The sequence below is a fragment of the Leucopleurus acutus genome (assembly GCF_964270905.1).
Source record: "Leucopleurus acutus genome assembly, chromosome: 5".
NCBI classification, from domain to species: Eukaryota; Metazoa; Chordata; class Mammalia; order Artiodactyla; family Delphinidae; genus Leucopleurus; species Leucopleurus acutus.
In genome coordinates this window covers 123,881,893-123,907,428 of record NC_139147.1, presented here as the reverse complement: position 1 = coordinate 123,907,428, position 25,536 = coordinate 123,881,893, and positions in this window count along the sequence as shown.

Here is a 25,536-nt window from a genome sequence, read left to right as displayed (position 1 = left end):
AACCCATTTCCCTTCCTTTCCTCTGACCAGTGGTCCTCCATGTGTGGTCCCTCAATGACCAGTAGCATCAGCATCCTCTGGGAATTTCTAGAAATGCAAATTCTCAGGCCCCAGTCCAAGACACACTGAATCAGAAACTGTTTAAAATCAATAACTAATGAGAACCCACTGTTCAGCACAGGGAACTCTATTCAGTGATCTGTGGTGACCTAAATGGGAAGGAAATCTAAAAAGGAGAGGATATATGTATATGTATAACTGATTCACTTTGCTGTACAGCAGAAACTAACACAACATTGTAAAGCAACTGTACTCCAATAAAAATTAAAAAAAGAAACTCTAGCAGGTAGGGGACAGGGATCTGGGTTTAACAAGCCCTCCAGGGGATTCTGATGTTTGTTCAAGTTTGAAAACCACGTTCCAGAAAAAAGGGGAGAAAGAGACATATATGTCAGCCCAGTGAGCATTTTTTCAGAGCTGGTCTCGGCTCAGTGATGAGGGAGAAAACTGTTGTGAGCAGCCTTCCTGGGCAAGAGGGAAAAGAACTGACCAGCTGGACCACACTGGGGCCCCGGGAGGGGGCAGAGGGGTAGGGAGGCAGGGGTGGGTCCCCTGCCCTCTGCACTGTATGAGGGGCTCGCGGAGAGCAACTCCTGACCCAGTGAGTCTCCAACTTTGCCACGTGATGGAATCGCCTGGGGACCTTTAAAAACTACTGATGCCTGACTCCTACCTCCAGACGTTCTGATTTAATTGATAAGGTGTGTGACCTGAGGACTGGGAGTTTTAAAAGCTCCCCAGGTGCTTCTAATGTGCAGCAAAGCTTGGGAGCCAGGGGTTTAACCTGGAAGTCCCGGTGCCCTGGTGGCAGGGTTTCAGATGGTGGGGAAGGCAGATGCGGGAGGCAGTTAGCTGTCTTTCTCATGCCTCGTGCATTTGTACAAAGTTTAGGAGGTCACCTACTCTGCCTGTAAAAGCTCGTCTTGATCGTAGGGGTTGCCCAAGACAAATGCACAGGGCACCCCAGAGACAAGGTTGCAGACAAGTCATGACTTTTCCGAGGCAGAAAACACACTGCTGCTCTCCTGGTTCATTAGGTCATAAAAGTGCCACGCCCAGGCTGACCAGATCCCACTGGCAGCACACCTGTACTGCCCACACCCTGAGAGCAGGACCGCTACAGTCCCCACGTGTCCCCAGTTACTTGCTGTTCCCCTGTCAGCCCTTCCCGGTGGCAGGACTCCTGAGAAGAGTGAAGGCTCTGGGGTCCCACCGTGTCGGCGTGTGCCCTGCTGCTTCACTTCTCCTGCTCTGAATCTCTCATTGCGGACCTGAGGGTGATGATGCCCCCTCCTGTGTGTGGTGTGAAGAGGAAGTTCAACTACATCACTATGACACCTGGCCGGTTCCTCCACACCTGTGTGCTGTCCCTTTGCTCTCAGACTGGGCTGACCCGAGAAGCTAATCCCCACCAAGCTGTGGGTGGAGAGGTTCTCACCTGAGGCCACATTGAAAACACCTAGGGAGTTAAAACCTTCATGCCTAAGTGCCTGTCCAGAGGTGCTGATATAACTGGCCTGGTGTGGTCTGGGTTCTGGATTTCAAGAAACTCCTTAGGTGTTTCTGCTGTGCAGTCAGGGTGAGGCATCACTGTTTTACCAGAATAAATAATGGCTTCCCACGGTCATTATGTCTGAGGTCTGAGTGAGGACCCGGGGAGCCCTAGCCCAGAGGGGCATGTCAGGGCAGTTTGGGGCTCTGAGGCAGGCCGGAGAGACTGTTGTTTGGTAAGAGGGGGCCCATGGCACCCCTACCCCGCCTCTTCTGCCTTCCCAGAAGGCCAGCCTTGGCCGACGCACTGAGCCTGGTCTGATGCCCGCCTCCCCACCCACTCTCACATTCCTCAGCTGCTGCGGACCTATCTCCCGGCAGCCTCAGCAGCCAGCTTTTCCCAGGGACTGATCCTGGAGGGTGGGAGGTGCTCACACACCTATAGCCACCAGTTTCCCTGGCCCTGCCGAGTCTCCCCTTCTCAGCCGCCCGTCCTCACTGAGGCGTTACTTCCTCTGTTTCTCCATTTCAGACTTAACTGTGATGCCTCATTTCTGGTTCGCAGAGAATTGAGGCTGTTTAGACCAGGTGACCCAAAGCCACGGGTGACCTGAAGAAGGACAGCGTTTTAGACACCTCCCAATAGTAAGATGACTCGGCTAGGCCGCACCATGGGATACCACATATACCTTGTGGGTTGTGGAGATCTAGGGCAGCTTAAAATGTGAACGAGCTGTTGTGAAGCAAGAAGAAGCTTGGAAAATATTCTCAGCACTGGGTGTTGGACGGGCCACAGGTGTCAAGCAAGCCCTTGTCCAAACCTGACAGAGAGAGAGAGAGAGAGAGAGAGAGAGAGAGAGAGAGAGCATTTCATCAAACTGGCTGCTTCTCCCCCACTTACCATCCTCCCAGCATAACAACAGCTCAGCTCAAACCACCTGTGTCATGACCAGGGAGAGGGGGGAATATCATGGCGGGCTGGATACATGACCTTGCTTTAGAATGAAAGTTCTTGCCTGTCCCTTGGGTGAGGCTCAAATGTTAACATGTTTCAACCTTTGAAATTCCACAGAGGTCGTGTCCACAGGTCTTGGTGCCCACAAGACAAACACCCCCCTATGAGCTGGATGGTGCGTGCCCGATGACCGATTTGTCCTGCTGTGCTCAGAACCTGGTCTGGGCCTGGCACACAGCAGACATTTGAAGGAGGAACGCTCCAGCCGTGCAAGAACAGTAGCGAAATGGCAAGGCCCCTGGCCAGACGATTGTTATCGGGTTCCTGCCTTGTGCCGGGCACCGGGCTAAGACAGTGAAAAAAAACAGACCATATCGACAGCTTACAGCCCAGCGGGGAAGGTGGGCAGTAGGCGATCATCACACGGTGTAGTTTTTCGCGGTGGGTCAAGTCTGGTACGGGCAAGGGGTGTTAGGGAAGCTCCGAGGACGGGACTTTTGAAATGAGTTATGAAGTGGGAATTAACTGGGTTGCGAGTGGGGTCCGAGTTTTTCCTGCAGTTTCTGTGAAGACTCTGAGGTGGGAAGAAATACGGTTCATTTCCATTCCTTGTGGCTGGAACACAGACAGCGGAAGAGAGAGTGGGGGGGGATGCCATCAGAAGGTGGGGACCGTACGTACATGGAATGGTGTAGATGGCCAGGGGTTAGGAGCTGGGACTTTAGCAGTTCTGTTGTGCAGGCCTTCTTGTGCAGGGCTGGACCGCTTGCTCTCACTACAGCCCCTGTCTCCTTGTAAAGAGGCCTGAGAGTTGATTTGTAAAATGACCTGCCCCCCGGTGATTCTTCTGTGCTCTCAAGTTTTAGAACCGTGGATTTAATAAACGTAAGGTTGCAAAGTTAACATAATTGAGTGAATTAATTCCTCTTAGACTCCATGCACGGGACAGTGGCGCACCATCTCCAGGCGGGTGGGGCTGTAGCCTCCGGGACTGAGCTGAGGGCAGTTCTCTACAGAGAGGGTTGGCCTGAGCCATTAGTAGTCCACACTCACCGCACGGGGGATGGGTGCATCCTCTCACCGCCTAAGCTGATTTCAACCCCACATTATAGGGCCAGATGGAGTCGTCTTTTCTTTCATATTCCATACTCCTATCCCCTCAGAAAGGAGGGACCCCTTCCTTTGTGGGACCACAACCGTCACTCAAGGTGGTCCTGTCATCCCTCAGGAAGGGACCTTGGTGGTTTCTGAGAACTGCCCTGGGACAGGTCAAGATCTGGGTTTCTGTGAAGGAAGAATTCCAGTGCAGCAGGAAAGTAAATCATCCCAGGGAGACCTAGGGCTCCCAACACATGGTACTCACTGAAGAGAGCCCAGTGCCTCCACCCAGGGCCAGGGAAACACCCGGATGGGGAGACAGGGCCTTGGGCTCTAGTGTGGGCCCTCCGTTTTTTTCCCCTAACATCTTTACTAGAGTATAATCGCTTTACAATGGTGTGTTAGCTTCTGCCATATATCAAAGTGAATCAGCTATATGTATACATATATCCCCATATCCCCTCCCTCTTGTGTCTCCCTCCCACCCTCCCTATCCCATCCCTCTAGGTGGTCACAAAGCACTGAGCTGACCTCCCTGTGCTATGTGGCTGCTTGCCACTAGCTATCTATTTTATGTTTGGTAGTGTATATATGTCCATGCCACTCTCTCACTTCGTCCCATCTTACCCTTCCCCCTCCCTGTGTCCTCAAGACCATTCTCCACGTCTGTGTCTTTATTCCTGTCCTGCCCCTAGGTTCTTCAGAGCCACTTTTTTTAGATTCCATATATATGTGTTAGCATATGATATTTGTTTTTTTGTTTTTTTCTTTCTGACTTACTTCACTCTGTATGACAGTCTCTAGGTCAATCCACCTCACTCCAAATAACTCAGTTTCCTTTCCTTTTATGGCTGAGTAATATTCCATTGTATATATGTGCCACATCTTCTTTATGCATTCATCTGTCGATGGACACTTAAGTTGCTTCCATGTCCTTGACTCTTTTTGAATTATGGTTTTCTCAGGGTATATGCAGAGTAGTGGAATTGCTGGGTTGTATGGTAGTTCTGTTTTAGTTTTTTAATGGACCTCCATATTGTTCTCCATGGTGGCTGTATCAATTTACATTCCCACCAACAGTGCAAGAGGGTTCCCTTTTCTCCACACCCTCTCCAGCATTTGTTGTTTGTAGATTTTTTGATGATGGCCATTCTGACTGGTATGAGGTGATACCTCTTGTAGCTTTGATTTGCATTTCTCTAATGATTAGTGATGCTGAGCATTCTTTCATGTGTTTGTTGGCAATCTGCATATCTTCTTTGGAGAAATGTCTATTTAGGTCTTCCAACCATTTTTGGATTGGGTTTTTGTTTTTTTGATATTGAGCTACATGAGCTGCTTATATACTTTGGAGATTAATCCTTTGTCAGTTACTTGAGTTGCAAATATTTTCTCCTATTCTGAGGGTTGTCTTTTCGTCTTGTTTATGGTTTCCTTTTCTGTACAAAACTTTTAAGTTTCATTAGGTCCCATTTGTTTATTTTTGTTTTATTTCCATTTCTCTAGGAGGTGGATCAGAAAGGATCTTGCTGTGATTTACATCAGAGTGTTCTCCCTATGTTTTCCTCTAAGAGTTTTAAAGTGTCTGGCCTTACATTTAGGTCTTTAATCCATTTTGAGCTTATATTTGTGTATGGTGTTAGGAAGTGTTCTAATTTCATTCTTTTATATGTAGCTGTCCAGTTTTCCCAGCACCATTATTGAAGAGGCTGTCTTCTCTGCATTGTATATTCTGGCCTCCTTTATCAGAGACAAGGTGACCATATGTGTGTGGATTTATCTCTGGGCTTTCTATCCTGTTCCATTGATTGATATTTCTGTTTTGTGCCAGTACCATACTCTCTTGATCACTGTAGCTTTGTAGTATAGTCTGAAGTCTGGGAACCTGATTCCTCCAGCTCCATTTTTCTTTCTCAAGATTGATTTGGCTATTCAGGGTCTTTTGGGTCTCCATACAAATTGTGAAATTTTTTTTGCTCTAGTTCTGTGAAAACTGACATTGGTAGTTTGATAGGGATTGCATTGAATCTGTAGATTGCTTTGGATAGTATAGTCATTTTCACGTTGATTCTTCCAATCCAAGAACATGGTATATCTCTCCATCTGTCTGTATCCTCTTTAATTTCTTTCATCAGTGTCTTATAGTTTTCTGCATACAGGTCTTTTGTCTCCTTAGGTAGGTTTATCCCTAGGTATTTTATTCTTTATGTTGCAGTGGTAAATGGGAGTGTTTCCTTAAATTCTCTTTCAGATTTTTTATCATTAGTGTATAGGAATGCCAAAGATTTCTGTGCATTAATTTTGTATCCTGCTACTTTACCAAATTCATTGATTAGCTCTAGTAGTTTTCTGGTAGCATCTTTAGGATTCTCTTTGTATAGTATCATGTCATCTGCAAACAGTGACAGTTTCACTTCTTCTTTTCTGATTTCGATTCCTTTTGTTTCTTTTTAGTCTCTGTTTGCTGTGGCTAACCTTCCAAAACTATGTTGAGTAATAGTGGTCAGAGTGGGCAACCTTGTCTTGTTTCTGATCTTAGAGGAAATGGTTTCAGTTTTTCACCATTGAGAACGATGTTGGCTGTGGGTTTGTCATATATGACCTTTATTATGTTGAGGTAAGTTCCCTCTATGCCTACTTTCTGCAGGGTTTTTCTCATAAATGGGTGTTTAATTTTGTCAAAAGCTTTCTCTGCATCTATTGAGATGATCATATGGTTTTTCTCCTTCATTTTGTTAATATGGTGTATAACATTGATTGATTTGTGTATACTGAAGAATCCTTGCATTCCTGGGATAAACCCCACTTGATCATGGTGTATGATCCTTTTAATGTGTTGTTGGATTCTGTTTGCTCGTATTTTGTTGAGTATTTTTGCATCTATGTTCATCAGTGATATTGGCCTGTAGTTTTCATTTTTGTGACATCTTTGTCTGGTTTTGGTATCAGGGTGATGGTGGCTTCACAGAATAAGTTTGGGAGTGTTCCTCCCTCTGCTATATTTTGGAAGAGTTTGAGCAGGATAGGTGTTAGCTCTTCTCTAAGTGTTTGCTAGAATTCACCTATGAAGCCATCTGGTCCTGGGCTTTTGTTTGTTGGAAGATTTTTAATCACATTTTCAATTTCAGTGCTTGTGAGTGGTCTGTTTTTATTTTCTATTTCTTCCTGGTTCAGTCTCTGAAGGTTGTGCTTTTCTAAGATTTTGTCCATTCTTCCAGACTGTCCATTTTATTGGCATATGGTTGCTTGTAGTAATCTCTCATGATCCTTTGTATTTTTGCAGTGTCAGTTGTTATGTCTCCTTTTTCATTTATAATTCAGTTGATTTGAGTCTTCTGCCTTTTTTGCTGATGAGTCTGACTAATGGTTTATCAATTTTATTTATCTTCTCAAAGAACCAGCTTTTAGTTTTATTGATCTTTGCTATCATTTCCTTCATTTCTTTTTCATTTATTTCTGATCTGATATTTATGATTTCTTTCCTTCTGCTAACTTTGAGTGTTTTTTGTTCTTCTTTCTCTGATTGCTTTAGGTATAAGTTTAGGTTGTTTATTTGAGATTTTTCTTGTTTCTTGAGGTAGGATTGTATTGTTATAAACTTCCCTCTTAGAACTGTTTTGCTGCATTCCACAGGTTTTGGGCCATTGTGTTTTCATTGTCATTTGTTTCTAGGTATTTTTTGATTTCCTCTTTGATTTTTTTCTTTGACCTCTTGGTTATTAAATAGCGTATTGTTTAGCCCCCATGTATTTGTATTTTTTACAGTTTTTTTTTCCTGTAATTGATATCTAGAGTCATAGAGTTGTGGTTGGAAAAGATGCTTGATGCTATTTCAATTTTCTTAAATTTGCCAAGGCTTGATTTGTGACCCAAGATATGGTCTATCCTGGAGAATGTTCATGAGCACTTGAGAAGAAAGTGTATTCTGCTGTTTTGGGATGGAATGTCCTATAAATATCAAATAAATCTATCTGGTCTATTGTATCATTTAAAGCTTCTGTTTCCTTATTTATTTTCATTTTGGATGATCTGTCCATTGGTGAAAGAGGGGTGTTAAAATTCCCTACTATGATTGTGTTATTTTCTATTTCCCCTTTTATGGCTCTTAGCATTTGCCTTATGTATTGAGGTGCTCCAATGTTAGGTGCATAAATATGTACAATTGTGATATCTTCTTCTTGGATTGATCCCTTGATCATTATTTAGTGTCCTTCTTTGTCTCTTGTATAGTCTTTATTTTAAAGTCTATTTTGTCTAATATGAGAATTGTTACTCCAGCTTTCTTCTGAATTTCATTTACATGGAATATCTTTTTCCATCCCCTCATTTTCAGTCTGTATTTTCCCTAGGTCAGTAGTGAGTGTTTTGTAGACAGCATATATACGGGTCTTGTTTTTGTGTTCATTTAGCCAGTCTATTTCTTTTGGTTGAAGCATTTAATCCATTTACATTTAAGGTAATTATCGATATGTATGTTCCTATTCCCATTTTCTTAATTGTTTTAGGTTTGTTATTGTAGGTCTTTTCCTTCTCATGTTTTTCCTGCCTAGAGAAGTTCCTGTAAAGCTGGTTTGGTGGTGCTGAATTCTCTTAACCTTTGCTTGTCTGTAAAGGTTTTAATTTCTCCATCAAATCTGAATGAGATCCTTGCTGGGTAGAGTAATCTTGGTTGTAGGTTTTCCCCTTTCATCACTTTAAATATGTCCTGCCACTCCCTTCTGACTTGCAGAGTTTCTGCTGAAAGATCAGCTGTTAACCTTATGGGGATTCCCTTGTATGTTATTTGTTGCTTTTCTCTTGCTGCTTTTAATATTTTTTCTTTGTATTTAATTTTTGATAGTTTTGTTAATATGTGTCTTGGTGTGTTTCTCCTTCGATATATCCTGTATGGGACTCTCTGAACTTCCTGGAGTTGGGTGACTATTTCCTTTCCCACATTAGGGAAGTTTTCAACTATAATCTCTTCAAATATTTTTTCAGACCCTTTTTTTTTATCTTTTCCTTCTGGGACCCCTATAATTTGAATGTTAGTGCCTTTATTGTTGTCCCAGAAGTCTCTGAGACTGTCTGCAATTCTTTTCATTCTTTTTTCTTTATTCAGTTCTGCAGTAGTTATTTCCACTATTTTATCTCCCAGGTCACTTATCCATTCTTCTGCCTCAGTTATTCTGCTACTTCTAGAGAACTTTTGATTTCATTTATTGTGTTGTTCATCATTGTATGTTTGCTCTTTAGTCGTCTATGTCCTTGTTAAATGTTTCTTGTATTTTCTCCATTCTAGTTCCAAGATTTGGATCATCTTTACCATCATTACTCTGAATTCTTTTTCAGGTAGGCTGCCTACTTCCTCTTTGTTTGGTCTGGTGGGTTTTTTATCTTGTTCCTTCATCTGCTGTGTGTTTGTCTTCTCATTTTGCTTAACTTACTGTGTTTGGGGTCTCCTTTTTGCAGGCTGCAGGTTCGCAGTTCCCATTGTTTTTGGTGTCTGCCCCCAGTGAGTGAGGTTGGTTCAGTGGCTTGTGTAGGCTTCCTGGTGGAGGGGACTGGTGCTTGTGTTCTGGTGGGTGGAGCTGTATCTTGTCTTTCTGGTGGGTAGGGCCTCATCCCGTGGTGTGTTTTGGGGTGTCTGTGAACTTAATATGAATTTAAGCAGGGTCTCTGCTAATAGGTGGGTTTGTGTTCCTGTCTTGCTAGTCATTTGTCATGGGGTGTCCAGCACTGGTGTTTACTGGCCATTGAGTGGAGCTGGGTCTTAGCCTTGAGACGGAGTTCTCTGGGGGAGCTCTTGCCAATTGCTATTACATGGGGCCGGGAGGTCTCTTGTGGTCCAATGTCCTGGACTTGGCTCTCTCACCTCAGAGGCTCAGGTCTGACACCAGGCCGGAGCACCAAGACCCTGTCAGCCACACAACCAGGTATGTGGGGAGTTTCTTGCCTTTTGGGAAGTCTGAGGTCTTCTGCCAGCATTCAGTAGGTGTTCTGTAGGAGTTGTTCCACATGTAGATGTATTTGTGGGAAGGAAGTTGATCTCCACGTCTTACTCCTCCGCCCTCTTGAAGCACTGCTTGCCGTCCTAGGAACGTGGCTTTCCCTTTCCCATCGCATTGGTTCCAGAGTTCTGAGCGCTCTTATCAACCCCCTGGGTGATCCCTTCGTCACGGGACTTGCCGTGCTATCTCCTCTGTTGTTTCTGGCAGTTTTCATTTTCTGTGGCGTTTTGGTTGGCTGGCTGTGCTTTCTTGAAGCGGTACACTTCTGGGCTCCACGGAAAAGCATCCCATGGTTGCTTAGTGGTGCTGCCCTGGCTGATGGAGAAGTTCACGTCTAATAATTATATCCTTGAGTGCATGGTCTTGAAGATCTCCTCCAGCTCAGGCCTACAGAGAATTCTCCATGAAAAGTTCCCAGACTTGGCCCAAACACTTTCTTCTTCCCTTTCTTTCAGCTCAGGAAGTTTTTTTGGTTTTGTTTTTTCTTTTGTATTCAGGCCCATGGGCAGGAATAAAATACTGTCTAGTGATAGTTATGTTTTTATTTGGATATATTATCGATAGATCATTTTCTTATCTAACCACTTGACTCCTTATATAGAAGATAAGCTCCTTAAGGACAAGTTCTCTGGTTGCCCTGTGTTCCCTAGCCCTAGGGGAACTTCCTACCCTAATAATCTTTAATGTAAGCCTGTTGAAGAGGATGTGGAAAGGCCTCTGATTTGATTTAGTTTTATCTGACTGTGGTTAATTGTGAAGCACTTGGCTTCAATTGGTCCTGGCCTGCAAACTTGATTTATAATTTGGACAGTTAGGATGGATGCTGTCGGTACCCTGCCAAGCTCCCCTTCACCAGGCAGATACTAACCCTAACCCATCCCCCCAGCACTGCAAGTATTTGCTGCCCATGGATCACAGCTGCTGTTCTCTAGGGAATTGCCCTCAGCTGAAAGGGAACCACCCTGTCCAGGAGATCACACCAGGGACTGTCTACCAAAGACTGATGGACTCTGGTTTGGGGGTGTGGGTGTACAAAAGCCTGACCCCCTTGACTCAAGGAGGGACTGGCCTTGTTCCATGGGATCAGGCTGAAGCTGGGCTCCAGCTGGGACCACAGCTTGCTTGGCTCTTCTCCTGCCCTTTGTGTTTCCCTCACTCCCCTCCTGCTGAGAGCACAACCCAATAAAGACCCCGTCTCGGGGCTCTGCTTCTAGGGCATATGAGCCAAGACAACAATGATGTTTGCATTTTATTCTAATTTGATTCAATTTCATCCATCAGGGAAAAAAGAAGATTTATTCAGTTAGCTTCCTGTATTGCTAGTTCTGGGCCGGGGTCTGTGGAAGATTTAATGAAAAGGCCTTGTCGACCCACATATGGGCCTTTCAGCAGCATCTCATTTTAGACAACTTGTACCATAGTATCTCTTCATTCTGGAGATGATCCAGGAAGTTCAATATTTCTGCGTCTTCCAAACTGAACCTCCCAGGGAGCCTCCTCTGTGTGGATCTCGCTCCCAAATTCTTAGGTTACCCTACTTACTTCCCCCAATATGGTCACTTTTGTGCATTCTCTGAGTTATAAATTAGGACTCATGGTAAAAATGGAGCAGAACGTTTTGAATCTGGACTTTCCGGGAAAATCCAGGGTGTGCTGTCATGACGACTTCTGTTCCTTAGCATGGATAAGCCATTGATGAGTGGGCTTAGGTGGGTATCCCCTAAAGAAGTGATGGATGTCCAGTTCGAGGGGGAAGGACCATGGGGCTGATTTCTGGGGGAGCTGGGTCCTTTGTGTCCCACTATCTGCAGGATCTAAAACCGGATTGCCTGTACTGAAGTTACAGCTAGAAGAAAAGTGGGTTTGGAGCATGATAGTAGTGATGGCATGGGAGCCACCCTCAAGGAGGCTGTGTTAGATATGCAATCAGGGCCAGTTACTTAACCTTTTTGAGCTTTGGTTTCCTCATCTGTAAAAATGGGCATGATGATAGTGCCTAACTCAGTAGATAGCTGGGAAGATGAAATGTGATAATGTATGCAAATTATTGTACAGGAAACACCTAGGAGATGTTTCCCATTATTATAATGCACACCCAGTTATGTTGAACTATCAGTGCTGCCACTTGGTAAAGGCCACCCTGATGATTCTGGGAGCTTCGTTTGCCACCTACTTCTTATCATGGTCCATGTGAGGTTTGAACATGGAAATCTCAGATCTTAGGAAAACCTCAATACTATATATCAGACCATCACTACTGGCCTTTCCAAGGCTAGGCATGTCTTAGATAGTATAAGTAGGAATGGATAGAGGTGGGGAGCACCCCCAACCCAACTCAGGACCATAGACCTAGGAGCAGTCAGGTTTAGAAGATGAAAAGGGCCAGGGAAGGAGAGAAGATTGGCATCTTGGGGTAACCAATGGGGTCACACAGATCTGGGCCCAGATCCCAGCTCCATCCCTCTCACGAGCTCTGTAAACTTTGACAACTCACATACATTTTCTGAGACACAGTTTTCTACTCTAAGATGGGGTAACACGGACCCTGCAGATAAGAATCTGTGCTGTTGTAAATAAGATGCCTGATGTATAGTAGGTCCTCAGTAGTCAGCCACTGCTATATTTCTGAGTCAAACCTTCTAAACTTGGCCATATACCTCCCTGTCCAGGCCCACACACTGCTGACAAAGCCCTTGATTCTGAATGACAAGCCTTGAGGTTCCTTCTATCCTGGGCTGGAGGATGAGGACCCAGCTTACAGAGAATGGGGCTTGTTTTGGTATCTCTGAAGCCAGTTCAGCCCAAGTGGCCCTCTGCTCTGGGGTTCAAATTGCTGGCAGTCCTCGGATTCCCTGTGCATTCCCCAGTGGCCGGCCCAGGAGAGAAACGGCACAATGGAATGTGGGCAGACATTCAGCCCCGTTCTCCTGCCCTGAGGTCTGCAGCAGCTGCTCTCCAATTAAACATCCCGGTTCAAACGAGGCCACTGACCTTCAGTGCACCTACATAAATATACTTCTCCAGGAATGCCGAGGACTTCACACAGGGCTCACGTGGCTTCCCTTGGGGCTTTTGAGTTACAGAGTCTTTCTATGATCCCACGGTGGCAGCACTGGGTTCTGGGGTATTGGCTATGCCCTCAGAGCTGGGAGCGCACACGGCGTTTCTCCATCAGCTGAACTATGGCGGGCTGTGGGGGAAGCTTCCTCATCAGGGAGTGGGTTACCCTCTGGGGGATTGTCATGACATTGTCCTTTCCAACTTGCTTCTTCACACTTAATACCCTGAGGCCCTTTTCCCTGGTCTGAGTTGGCTTACACGAAGGGTCGGAAAATTATGGGCCATGGGCCAAATGTGGCCCACCACCTGGTTTTGTAAATAAAGTTTTATTAGAACATGGTGGTGCCCATTTGTGTACATATTGTCTATGGCTGCTTTCCTGCTATGGCAGGAGATCAGTCACAACAGATACCATATGGCTGTAAAACGGTCTAGCTCTTTACAGAGAAAGTTTGCCTACCTCTTCCCTATACCATCTAGGCAGAGATGTACCAGATGCCATGCTGGGACTTGGGTAGGGAGGGGATTGGTTCAGGGAGAGACTGAGCCAGAGCTTCCCTTCTGACAAGAAGCCCCTTCTCCTGGGAAACATCATAAACATCTGGCAGAGGCATCCCTGAAGCTTCAGAACTCAGGTTGTCCAAGGCATGTTCTGCAGACCCCTAGTCCTGTAAGATGCCCCCAGACAGAAGGTTTAGAGGTCAAAGATGTTTGAGAAAAACATTCCTTAACCTACTCTTTTTTTCTTTATAAATTTATTTATTTTATTTATTTACTTTTGGCTGTGTTGGGTCTTTGTTGCTGCATGTGGGCTTTCTCTAGTGGTGAGCGGGGGCTACTCTGCATTGCGTTGCACATAATTCTCATTGCGGTGGCTTCTTTTGTTGCGAAGCACAGGCCCTAGAGTGCATGGGCTTCAGTAGGTGTGGCACGCGGGCTCAGTGGTTGTGGCTCATGGCCTCTGGAGAGCAGGCTCAGTAGTTGTGACTCACGGGCTTAGTTGCTCCACGGCATGTGGGATCTTCCCGGACCAGGGCTCGAACCCATGTCCCCTGCATTGGCAGGCGGATTCTTAACCACTGTGCCACCAGGGAAGTCCCTTAACCTCCTCTTGAAGAGGTACAATGTATTCTAGTATATGAAAGGCTCTGAGAGATCCTATGGGTGACAAATCCATTTACTTTGTTTCACAATGTTTCTCTAATGGAAACTGGTCACAGAATGTTTTTCTACATGTGTACCCCAATCATAGCCCATAGAATCTAGAAACAGATTTGGGAAATAATGGTCTAAGAGAAAAAGTCAGTTTCATGGATTTGAGAAATTATTTGTTAATTCCAACATCCTCTCACCTAGTTCTAGCAAAGGGTGGAAAAACTATTGGTGCAGCCTTTATTGGCACTAAACCACCTCTGTGGGTGTTTCAGAATCTGGGGTGCCCAGAGTTCTCTTTCCTTCTCTTGATGACTTTTGGGGCAGCGAGACATGTTGTACAGGAGTTAGAGAGGGACATACACACTGGCCTTATGGTTGGTGAGGCTGATGGCAGAGAGAGTTTATTTTGCATCCGAGATCATTTGGGACCTTCTTGCTCCTTTTCTCCCCCGAACTGGGCCAACGTCGGCACCAGCCACAGGGGAGAAGCCTCATACTCCCAGCTGTGGAGAAGGATGGGCATCGGAAGGACAGGCAGCCCCACCAGAGAGCCCAGAGCACAGCCTGAGCCACGCACGTGCACAACCCTTCTTGGCCGTCTTTCCCAGCTCACAAGTTGGCAGGAGTGACTAGGAATGGAGAAGGGATATACATGTCTATGTGGTACTTCTGGCCAGAGTTTGGGGTTGGACAATTCCTACTTTGGGCCAAGGATACGAGAGTCCCTCAAGAAGATTACAGTCTAGTGGGAGAGGAAGACTCCTAAGCCATCATAGCACTCCATCCTGATTGCCAGACCTTGATGTGTGATGCTCTCCTGGAGGCCTCTTTAAGATCCTGAGTCAGTGAAAGAAGAAGCCAGACACAGCCACAAGAGAGTGGGACTAAGGTAGGAAGGTGAAAGGAACATATGAAACATTTAAACAAGGGCTAGAGAAGGAATTTTGGTTCACTTCACCACTGTGGACTGAGACTGTGTCTCTTAGGAGATTAGATGTAAGATACAGGTTTAAACAACAAATCCACAAAGCAGAATTAAACCCACTCAGAAAATGAACAAAACACCTAACAAGTCATTCTAAAAATCTGAATGAAGCAGAATCCTGTTTGTCTGGATTAGAATAGCAAGACTTTTTAAAAGGAAAATAATGAAGTGATGCACAGGCTGTGGGAGCTTGGCCCTGTCCCACTCCGCTGATGGAAATGAACGACATTTCTGCAACATTTCTGTATGCCACATGAGGCTTCAAACTGTTGCTACCTTTTGACCAGATGGCGTCATTTCTAGAAATCTGTCTAAGGGAATGATCAGAAGTGGAGAAGAAAAAGCTTTATGAACAGAGATGTTCGTGAAATACAGTTTATAATATTGAAACACTGGAAACCATCTAAACGTTCAGCAATGGGGGAAATAGATTGACCCCTCACACAATGGAATATTTTACAGAATGTAAAATGATGCTTACAAAGGTGTTAGTGACATGAAATTCTTTTGATATAGCATTAAATGAAAAATGCAAAACTGTTTGTAGAGAATTACCTTCACCATTTACGTATATGTATGGTGTGATAGATAACAAATGTTAAAAATACATATTTATGCATGGTGGGATTATGAGTAATTATTATTATTATTATTTTTTTTTGCGGTACGCGGGCCTCTCACTGTTGTGGCCTCTCCCATTGCGGAGCACAGGCTCCGGACGCGCAGGCTCAGCGGCCATGGCTCACGGGCCCAGCCGCTCCGCAGCATGTGGGATCTTCCCGGACCGGGGCACGAACCCGTGTCCCCTGCATCGGCAGGCGGACTCTCAACCACTGTGCCACCAGGGAAGCCCGGGATTATGAGTAATTTTAAGGTTTTTTTCTTTTACGTAGTTTCCAAATTTTCTACATTGATCATACACCATGTTTTGCATATTTGAAGCATATTTGAGCAACTTTTTTAGCATCCCAGAGAAGGGAAAGAACGTTGGCCTGGAGTAATTGGAAGCTGTTTCCTGAAAGAGATGAGAGTTGAGAAAGGCTCTCTGTAAAATGCCCAGCACCACTGCACAAGATAGATCAGGTGGGTTTACTCTTCCCACTTGACATCTGGGGAGCCTGAGACCTGTGGGTCCGTGCATAGCTCAAGGCCACTCCTGGCATTAGCAGTCAGGATGAGAACCCACCTCCCAATTCCAGGCACGTGGGTTTTCATTAGGCCCAGCTGCCTGGCAACGGGAGGAGCCTGTGGGCATCTGCTCGTTATCTCTCAGCCCTCGCCCTCTGATTGTTTAGCTGGAGTGGATTGTTTATCTGGTGTGACTCTGCAGAAGTGAGCCTGGGACGCCTGCCCCTGGCTCGGCTGCCTTGTTCGCTTGCATCTCTGAATCACGAGGGCACTGCTTGGAGCTGACAGCATTCGGGAATGCACTCCTCAGGGTTCACGGATACTAAGTCACAGTGAACCAGAGCAGTGAGCACAGAACAGGTAACATGCTCCTCCTGTCAGCAGTGTCTCAAGCTAGGGAGACGCTGCAGCCCTGGGGTGCCATCCAAAAGCAGCTATTGTCTGAGCAGCACTTGATCAGAATGTGCATTCTGGGTTCTTTGCAGGTTTCCTGGGGGAAAGCAGCAGCAGAGCTTGGTACCAGGAAGCAGAATGTGGAGTGAAACAGCCCACAGAAAAATAGCGGGTGACTGGGTGTGAAGGACCGGAACTTCGGGGTCAGAAAGACTTGGGTTTGAGTCTTGCCACAGCCTCCTCCCAGATGAGATTCCTTGATTAGGTCATTGAATCTGAGCCTCAATTTTCCTCATCTGTCGAGTGGGCATGATGATACCAACCTCGCAGGGAGAATTAAACAACCGGACAACGATGCTCCATAAATGTGATACTATGACTAATGACAAGGATGACTTTAAAATAAACTTTACTACTTACCTTTAAATATGATTGGGTCATATTTTATTGAGCTCTAAACACATTGTAACCAAATGATGCAATATGGATCATGGAGGACCGGTTTGGAGCAATTGGAGCTGTTTGTCTGAGAGACTGTGAGAAGGTTGAGCCCGTTGTAATGCTGGGAGGAGGACAGCGTTGCTACGTGGAGGGCAGTGCAAGTCCAAGGGCAGACTCTGCTGCGGGCCCCACAGCTTGGTCAACATTGAGAGAACTGGGAAGTGATCTGAGTTCGGCTTGGGTTGAGTCCTTGCTGCAGGAGGGAGACAGACCCCTTGGCCCCTTCACTCTGCCCCTGGGCCACACCACTCCATCCACATGCCTCTGCTCACTTCATTCCCAGCCTGAAGAGGCTTCTCAAACTCTCTGAGTCCCACTATCCTTCCAGATTTGCTCCAATCTTCTTTTCCTGCTCCCACCCCTGCCTCTCCATCCGGGAGTCACCAAGTGTGTCATCGTGGTTTTGTCCAGTCTCTGCCACTATCACTGTACCTTGTCTGAGGGGATTTAAAGAGGAGTGGGAAAAGCAGTGGGACCAGACAGAACCTGACAGTCTCTGCCACGTATTGGTTCCATGGCCAAGGGCAGGTTCTACAACTGCTCTGGATATCAGTTGCATTATATGAAAATGTGAATCATAATTATAATTACCAACTTTTGAGCACTTATTATGTGCCAGGCACTGTGCAGAGAGCTAGAAAGACATTAGTTTTTTAAGTCTCTGTGCATATGAAGTGGGCAGTAGCATGCTGGTAAGTGATTAACAATTGGCTGTCTAAAAGAGAGCAAGGCTTATGATCCAGCAATCCCACTCCTAGGCATATATTGGAGAAAATCCTAACTTGAAAAGATACATGCACCCTACTGTTCTTAGCAGCATTATATACAATAACCAAGACATGGAAGCAACCTAAGTGTCCATCGACAGATGAATGGATAAAAATGTGGTATATATACACAATGCAATGTTATTCAGCCATGAAAAAGGAATGAAATAATGCCATTTGCAGCAACATGGATGGACCTAGAGATGATCATACTAAGTAAGTCAGTCAGAGAAAGACAAATATCATATGATATCACTTATATGTGGAATCTAAACTATGATACAAATGAGCTCATTTACAAAACAGACACAAAAACAAACTTACAGTAACCAAAGGGGAAAGGGGAGGAGAGGGATAAATTAGGAGTTTGCAATTAACATATACACATTACTATATAGAAAATAGATAACCAACAAGAACCTATTGTATAGCACAAGGAACTATACTCAATGTCTTGTAATAACCTATAATGGAAAAGAATCTGAAAAATAATAGATTTATATATATAATATATATGTAACTGAATCACTTTGCTGTACACCTGAAAGTAACAAAACATTGTAAATCAACTGTACTTCAATTTTAAAAAGACAAAAAAATGTGAAAAAAATAAACTAAAAGCAATCCTTGATGTGCAGTTTGCCAGTTACTGTGGTGTAAATTTTCTCACCGTGGTTAATTTCAACCTGCCAACTTGTAGTCACTGAACCGAGAGCTGGGAAGAAAGGTGCACAATCAGATCCCGTAAACTATGAGAGCCGGTTTCTAGCGTACCTTGGGAGGTAGGGAGGTGCCTTCATCCTGGTTCTACGGGCAAGGAAACTGAGTCTCAGAGGCTCCAGTGACCTGCCTAAGTTCCCCAAGGTGATAAAGGCAGGGCAGGAGCTCTAACTCAGGCTGTCTACCTCCATAGCCCATGTCCTTTCTGCTTCACTCAACCGTAGCACTGTTACAGGATCAAGTATACCGAGGGCACTTTTGACGCAGCATGGCACCCAGTGCACACAGTAGGCGTTCAGAACTGATGGTTGTGGTTGAAATCATCGTCAGTGAGCACATTTGAAAAATGCTGTCTCAGTTAAACAATGACCTCTGCAGCTGCCAGAGGACAGTTTGGTACTTCACACTATTTAACACAAAGTTTCATAAACACATTTAAGCTGGTCTATGTCTGTAAGAAAAGGAATGGTCAGAAATCGTTCGGTCACTGTGCAAGTGGTAGAGGAGGAGAGAGCACGTGCTCCCTTGGTGGTCATCTGCAGAGGCAGAAGCTTCCAGAGAATCTGTGTGATTACACCTTGGCCATCTAAAGAAGGTCTCTCCCTAATCCAAGTACATGTGCGTGCACACACATACACCCGTACTCCCGGACGCTATGGAGTCAGGAGTGCTGATTGCATTATGAAGAGGAGTATCAATATGGGTATGCTTTGGGTATCGCTGAGGGAAATACTAGGAAACCATGTGTTTCCTCATGCGGAGGCATAGGCGGAGAGACACAGCTTCCTTTGGGGTTGGGCCTGGAGGTGGCATCCTCCCAAGGGCACAGCTTCATCGTGGAGATCAATTTTAGGTCACATGGCTCTGAGTCTCAGAGCCCAAGCAATGGTAAGAACAACAAAGCACACCAGATACTTATCCCGCGAAGCATCTGCTCTAACCCTCCTGGCAACATGGTGATGTAGGCGCTATTTTATCTCCCTACTTCATGGCTGAGCAGACTAAAGCTTAGGGAGGTTAAATAACTTTCTGCAGGCCAGGCACTTGGCTAAGGATTTAATAAGTACAACATCTCATTTGATTGACCCAGCCCTTCATGCAGCTGGTGCTACTGGTTCTCCATTTGATAGAAACGTGGGCTCAGAGGTGTTAAGTAAATGACTCAGGGTCACAGGGCTAATAGTGATGGAGTGAATGGGCACATGGATGCCCCTGACTGTGGAGTCTGTACCCATAATGACTACCCTGTGGGCTCCCTTGGAAGATCTGAGATGGTTGAGCCCACCCAAGTCCTGGCCTCCAGCCTGCCTTCAGGTAGCAGCTCTGGCCCTGCACCCCAGCATTCAGCCCATGTGTGACCTCTACAGGAGAAATGTGTTCTTATTCCTTGACGTTAAACCTGCAAATGCCTCCTCACTGCTTTCAGGTACTGCATGGGTTGCTTCTCTCTGTCTCTCCAAAGGAGGCCAAGTGGATACGAACCATCCCTTCTTGGTTGGAAGTGTTGTTCCAGCCTGGCTAGAGGAAGGCTGTGCATTTCTTTGGTCTCTGGATGCTTTCACTCAGGTGACCTTGTTTTGTACTAGACCTGCAACAATCAACTCTGCTCCCCCAGCCCCTGTTGTTGGTCGGTGACCAGGGCTTTGGGGAGTGAGAAAAATGGGCAGTGCTTTGCTCAAGAGAAGGGTGGCCCTTCTGTTCTCATGGCCACTGCCCTGGTTCAAACCCCGCTATCTCTCCCCCAGGACTGGCTCCGTAGCTTGCAGGACCCACTGCTAAATGAAAATGCAGGGCCCCTTGTTCAAGCATTATTAAGAATCTTGAGACGGGGACAGCAGAGCAGTAAACCAAGCATGGTCCTTTCTAAGTGCGGGGCCCTGTGTGATTGCACAGGCCACACGCCCACGAAGCCAGCCCTGCTCTCACCTGGGCTATGAAAACTGCCTCCTAACTGGTCTTCCTGCCCCGGCTCTCTTGTCTCATCTTCAAACCATTCTTGCAGCCAGTGACTTTCCTTGGCGGCAACTCCATGTAACTCTACGCACTGATTCATAGCTGTACAGATTGAAAGCCAGGGTGAACACAGCAGGTACCTCAGAACTGTTCCCTCTAGACCCGTGTTTCTCATCCTCAGCGCTATTGACTCGTAGGGCCAAGTAACTGTTTGCTGTGGGAGGTTGTCCAATGCAGTGTAGGATATTTAGCAACATCTAAATATCTAGATATTTTGCCTCTACCTGCCAGGTGCCAGCAGCAGCCCCTTCCCTTCCCTTGCGTATCACGACAATCAAAAATGTCTCCAGACATCACTGAAGGTCTTGGGGTAAGGGAAGGGGAGCGAAATTATCCCCAGTGAGAACAACTGCTCTAGGCCCAGAGGTACCAAGGGGGGGCAGAGCCCACGGGATGCACGGGCAGTAGGTGAGGAAGGAGCCACACCCCATTAGGTCCTAGAGGTCACCATTCAGGCTGTGTTTGGCTCTGGGGGGATTTTGAAGGGGCATGGTTGTCCCTCCTGACCTCTCTAACCTCTTCCATGATACCTAAACACACCCAGGTAAACATCAGACCCAAGTCACTAAAACTTTTAAAAACATCTGTTTCAGCTTTCAGCTTATGTCATTCTTTGCGTCTTTTAAGGGATTCTAGCGATTTCCCAGATAAGGCCAATCACCTGTGTTATAGATGAGGAAACCAAGTCCCAGGGAGGCACAGTGATCTGCCCAACACCGTGGATTTCTGGTGCTTTCGCTGGCCTAGTTCCCATTCCCCTTTTATAAGGTAGCATTGCTATGAATTAAACCTTCCTGCTTTGGGGGTTATCACACGACCCCAAACTGGCCCGTCAGAATTAGTCCTGGAATTTGTGCTGAAATTCTCAGGAGCGGGGCCCCTCTGATCTTCCAGGGCCGCTGGACTCATAGGATGGAAGCTTGGGGTTCTTGGGGGGTCACCTGGCGGGGAGTCTGAGGGAACGGCAGCTTGGAGAAAGGCTTTGCCGTGGGACGGGAGCCTGGGGCCTGCAGGCCTGGGCGGAGCTCCTGAGTCTGGTTGGGTCTGCAGGCAGACGCACCACTGGATTTTGCCATTTTGTGAGCCCACAAAGTCCTTTTTGTACTTCAGGCAGTTTGAGTTGGGTTCCTGACACTTGTATCCACATGGATGGTGACACCAAAGGCCCATGTGCAGCCTTCCCGTGACTCCAAGTTCAGGGCTTCTTTACAGCAAGATGCTGGTCACGAAGCCTTCTGCAAAAGCTTCGATGGTGCCGATTTTGTGATGATCTCAGGAATCAGCCCCCGCCCCTGGCAAGGGTCACAGTGAGATAGAACTCTGGTGGCCCCTACCTACCACGGCCGCGGTGAGGTTCCTATGCTACTCGTTAATGCATTCTAAGGGAACATCTCTCCAGAGACACAGCAAGGAGTAGGCCTCATAAATCTTTTAAACTGACTTGAAAGAAAGGCTTTGATTTTTCCAAATCCAGAGTAGAAAGGGTAGCTTCTCTGTTTCAAAAATATTTATCTTTTAAGCATCTTCAGGACCAGAGTTCATCAAGTGAATCTTTCTTTTAGCCATTAAGGTGAACTGTTCGAAGCAGTCAGAAAGGAGGTCTATCTCTCTTTCATTTTGCTACCCCATGGCTCCAGCTTCTTCAATGGGGTCCCTTTGCGGTGAACCCAGACTGCTCTGGCCAGCCCTCTGGGTTTTGCATACTCTGGTCTGGTCCCAGAGCAGCTGCGATATGGTGGGGGAGACAAAGAGTAAATAGGAAATTGAAATACAGGGGGCTAAGTGTGCCATAGCGGGGAGCATGGGGGCTGTGTGGGTATGTGGTGGGGTGCCCAGTCCAGCCTGGGGATCAAGGAAGACTTCCTGGCAGAGGTGACAGCTTACTTGAGTCTTGGAAGATGATAGGGATTACGTAGCTGGAAAAGAGGGGACATTCCAGGCAAAAGAAATGAATATGTGTCTGGTGGGAGTGGGGAAGGAGAGCTTTGCTTATTCAGCCCCTTACTGAAAATTCCCCATGTCCGACACCTTTGGAGCCCAGTGATGTCTATATCTTTGAAATGGACTCAGGCAAGCAGGGGTTATAGCCTCAGGCCCTGGCTGAGGTCGGAAATAGTAGGGCACAGTCTTGAAACAAATCTGATGGGGGTGAGTGTGCAGGCGAAATGGACAGGTGACAGCTGGCGCTGCTGGCGAGTGGCAGGTGATTCATTTGTTACCGCTGCCAGCCCACATTTGTCACTGTTTACTGTGAGCCAGGCCCTGGCTGGGCCCTGGGGACACAGAGACCCTGCCTTCGAGGAATCTACAGACCAGATGAGGGAACAGATAAGGCTGGTACTGTGTGATGGGGGCTCTGGAGATGCCAACACCTTATGACGGTATCTCTGCCTCTGGTAGAGATAGCACAAGGGGTTTGGGAGCCCCAAAGAGAGCAACCTCATCTTCCTGGAGAAATCCCAGAAGGCTTCCTGGATGAAGTGGCATCTATGTGGAGTCCTGAGAGACAAATTGAAATCAGTCAAAGATTACACAGAGGGAGACTTACCAGGTGGAGTGGGTTCAGAGGGTGAAATCCTGGAGGGGAGAGAAAAACTCATGCCTTCAGGAAACTGAAAATGGCTCAGTGTAGCCAGAGGGCAGGATTCTGGGGCAACAGGGAGTGGCAAGATGTGCCACTCAGGAGTAGACTGGGACAGATCATGAAGGACAGTGTGAGGCAGAGGCAGAGAGAAGGATGAGAAATGTTACACAGGTGGAATCAGCAGGATGAGGCGTGGGGAGGGGGGTGTGGGAGGGAAAGCAGAGCCACAGCACTGTGCTTGGTAACCAGGAGGGGGACCCAGGAGGAGCGAGTCTGGGGAAGAGCTGGTGAATTCCGTTTACCACGTTGAGCTGCGAAGCCTGCGGGCTATCCCACGTTGTGGCTGGAAATGTGACCCTGAAACTCCGTGGGGAAGCTGGAGTGGAGGGACAGGTGTGTGAGTCGTGGGTGAGCAGTGAGATTGAAGCCGTGGGGTCAGTTATGTCCACAGCGGGTAGAGGACAGGGGAGGGGGTCTCGGAGGAGAGCACTGCTGGGCTGGAAGCAGATCCCTGGGCACTAGCGAGAGTCTAGGACTGGCCAGAGAGGACCTACCAGAGAGAAGGAGAGAGAGAGGAGGAACCAGGATCAGGGGGACAGAGGGCCAAGGAGGGAGTGGTCTCCAGTGTCCACAACTACAGAGAAAGGGGTCATGGGGCCCAAGCGAGGTAGCACACTTCTGCTCGCCAGACAGGCTGGCACTAGAGGGTCTGGGTCAGGTAGAGGGGACCTAGGTCATAACATGGGGCTTGGTCATAGTGGGGAGCCTGGTTCTGAGCATGTGCAAAGATAGATGATTAGCTGATTTGGAGCTGAGTCACTGTATGACCTAGTGGGGGGGATATGGAATATTTTTTTGAGGGGGTGGTCATTGCTTTTTCACCCTTCCCATTGCTCTTCTCTCCCACATCATGGTATCCAGATGCAGTATCCAGGCTCTCTCTATACTTCATCCATTCACTGGATTCCGTACTTCATTCATTCATTGGATAATGCTTAGAGAGGCCTTAGAACAGTGCCTGGCACATAGTAAGAGCTCGATAAATGTTAGCTCTCTCTTTTTTTTTAAATCATTTGTCATTTTGAGTTGTTGATTGTGACAGACCTCCCCAAGGTGACCCCCACTATTCTCCTGCTTCTAACTAGTAGAATATGTCAAAGGTGATGGGTTACATCAGGTTGGTTAGGTTACATTATATAGCAAACGTGTTGGGTTATGCCTCCCCTGGTCACATTATGTTATGTGAGACTCCTTCTTAGCTGGTAGGGTGTTGGGGAGAGAGCGAGACAGAGAGAGAGACACTGGTCATGAGGATGGGAGCCTCTGGTCATGAGGATGGGAGCCTCTACGATGCTAGCTATCTAATCTGGCAGGGACATGCACGCAGCCTCTAGGAGCTGAGGTCCTCAGTCCTACAATGGCAGGAAGTGAATTCTGCCTGACCACATGAGCTTAGCGGAGGACCATGGCTCCAGATGGGAACAGAGCCAGGCTGATGCCTCGATTGCAGGCTGTGAGACCCTGAACCGAGGATCCTTTGAAGCTGTGCCCAGGCTCCCGAGCCACAGACACCGTGAGGTAATGCATGTGTGTTGCTTCAAGTTGCTAAGGTTGTAGTACTTTGTTAATGCAGCAATAGAAAACTGATACATCCATATTCACCCGTGTAAAAAGCGATTATTAAGGGAACGCCAGCTGGCACAAGGTTAGGTACTGTGTCGGGGAGTAGACACATAAATAAAATAGTGCTTCTTTTCAAGGGCTCTCAGTGGGTTCCTGAAACGGTGGGTTCCCAAAGCAAGGGTTTGCCTGTCAGCAGATGACGAGGGGGTGAGGGAGGACTTCTAGGCAAAGGAAAGAGCTTGTAGCAGGCCCCACGGGCCTGAAGGTGCTGGAGCATCCTGGTTGGTGAGAGCCTCAGTGGAGGAAAACTTGGTAGCTAGAGTAGACTGAGTGGGCGTCACGTCTCCTACGGCCTTGGCCGTCACACCAGGGAAGGTGCAGAAGCGCTCTGAGTAGAGAATGACCACGGGGAGTGGATGCTGGGTGGAGGGTAGGCACACCGGTCTTTGCTGTTGGTGCAAGACCAGCACGGCACTGATGTGCTTCTCCTGGGATGTGAGCTGTCATCTTCTCGGCCTCCCTGGAGCCTGCAGGGCAGGAGGTGGCTCCGGTCAGCTCGAGGTTGGAATACTACCTGTCGGGTTCTCGGAGCACCTGTGGAAGGTCTTTCCTCCCAGAGCTGTGGCTACAGCCAAGACATTCTGGGGTTTCTTTCTCCATCACTGGAGAAAATGCTTTTGCTCTGTGGACACAAAGGAGGAAGGAGATAATTCAAAGCAACCTAGAGGAGGTGACGGCGGCCCCTCACTCCAGCAGCAGAGGCCATGAAACCTCGCTGTCTCTCTCCCATCAGCTGTCCAGGAATGCAGACACGAGACATGGGTTTCCAAGCAGGTACACAGTTTAACTTCTGAACTCAACTTTTCTTCTCTACCCAGAGCCTCCCTGCTCAGAAGAAAGCCTGACACTGTGTCTTGTATGCACCACCTCTGATCTCTCCTACAAGGAAGCATTTTACTTCTTTTCAGGACAGGGATGGAGCGGGGGTGGTGCTTCATCCAGGGCGTTTTACT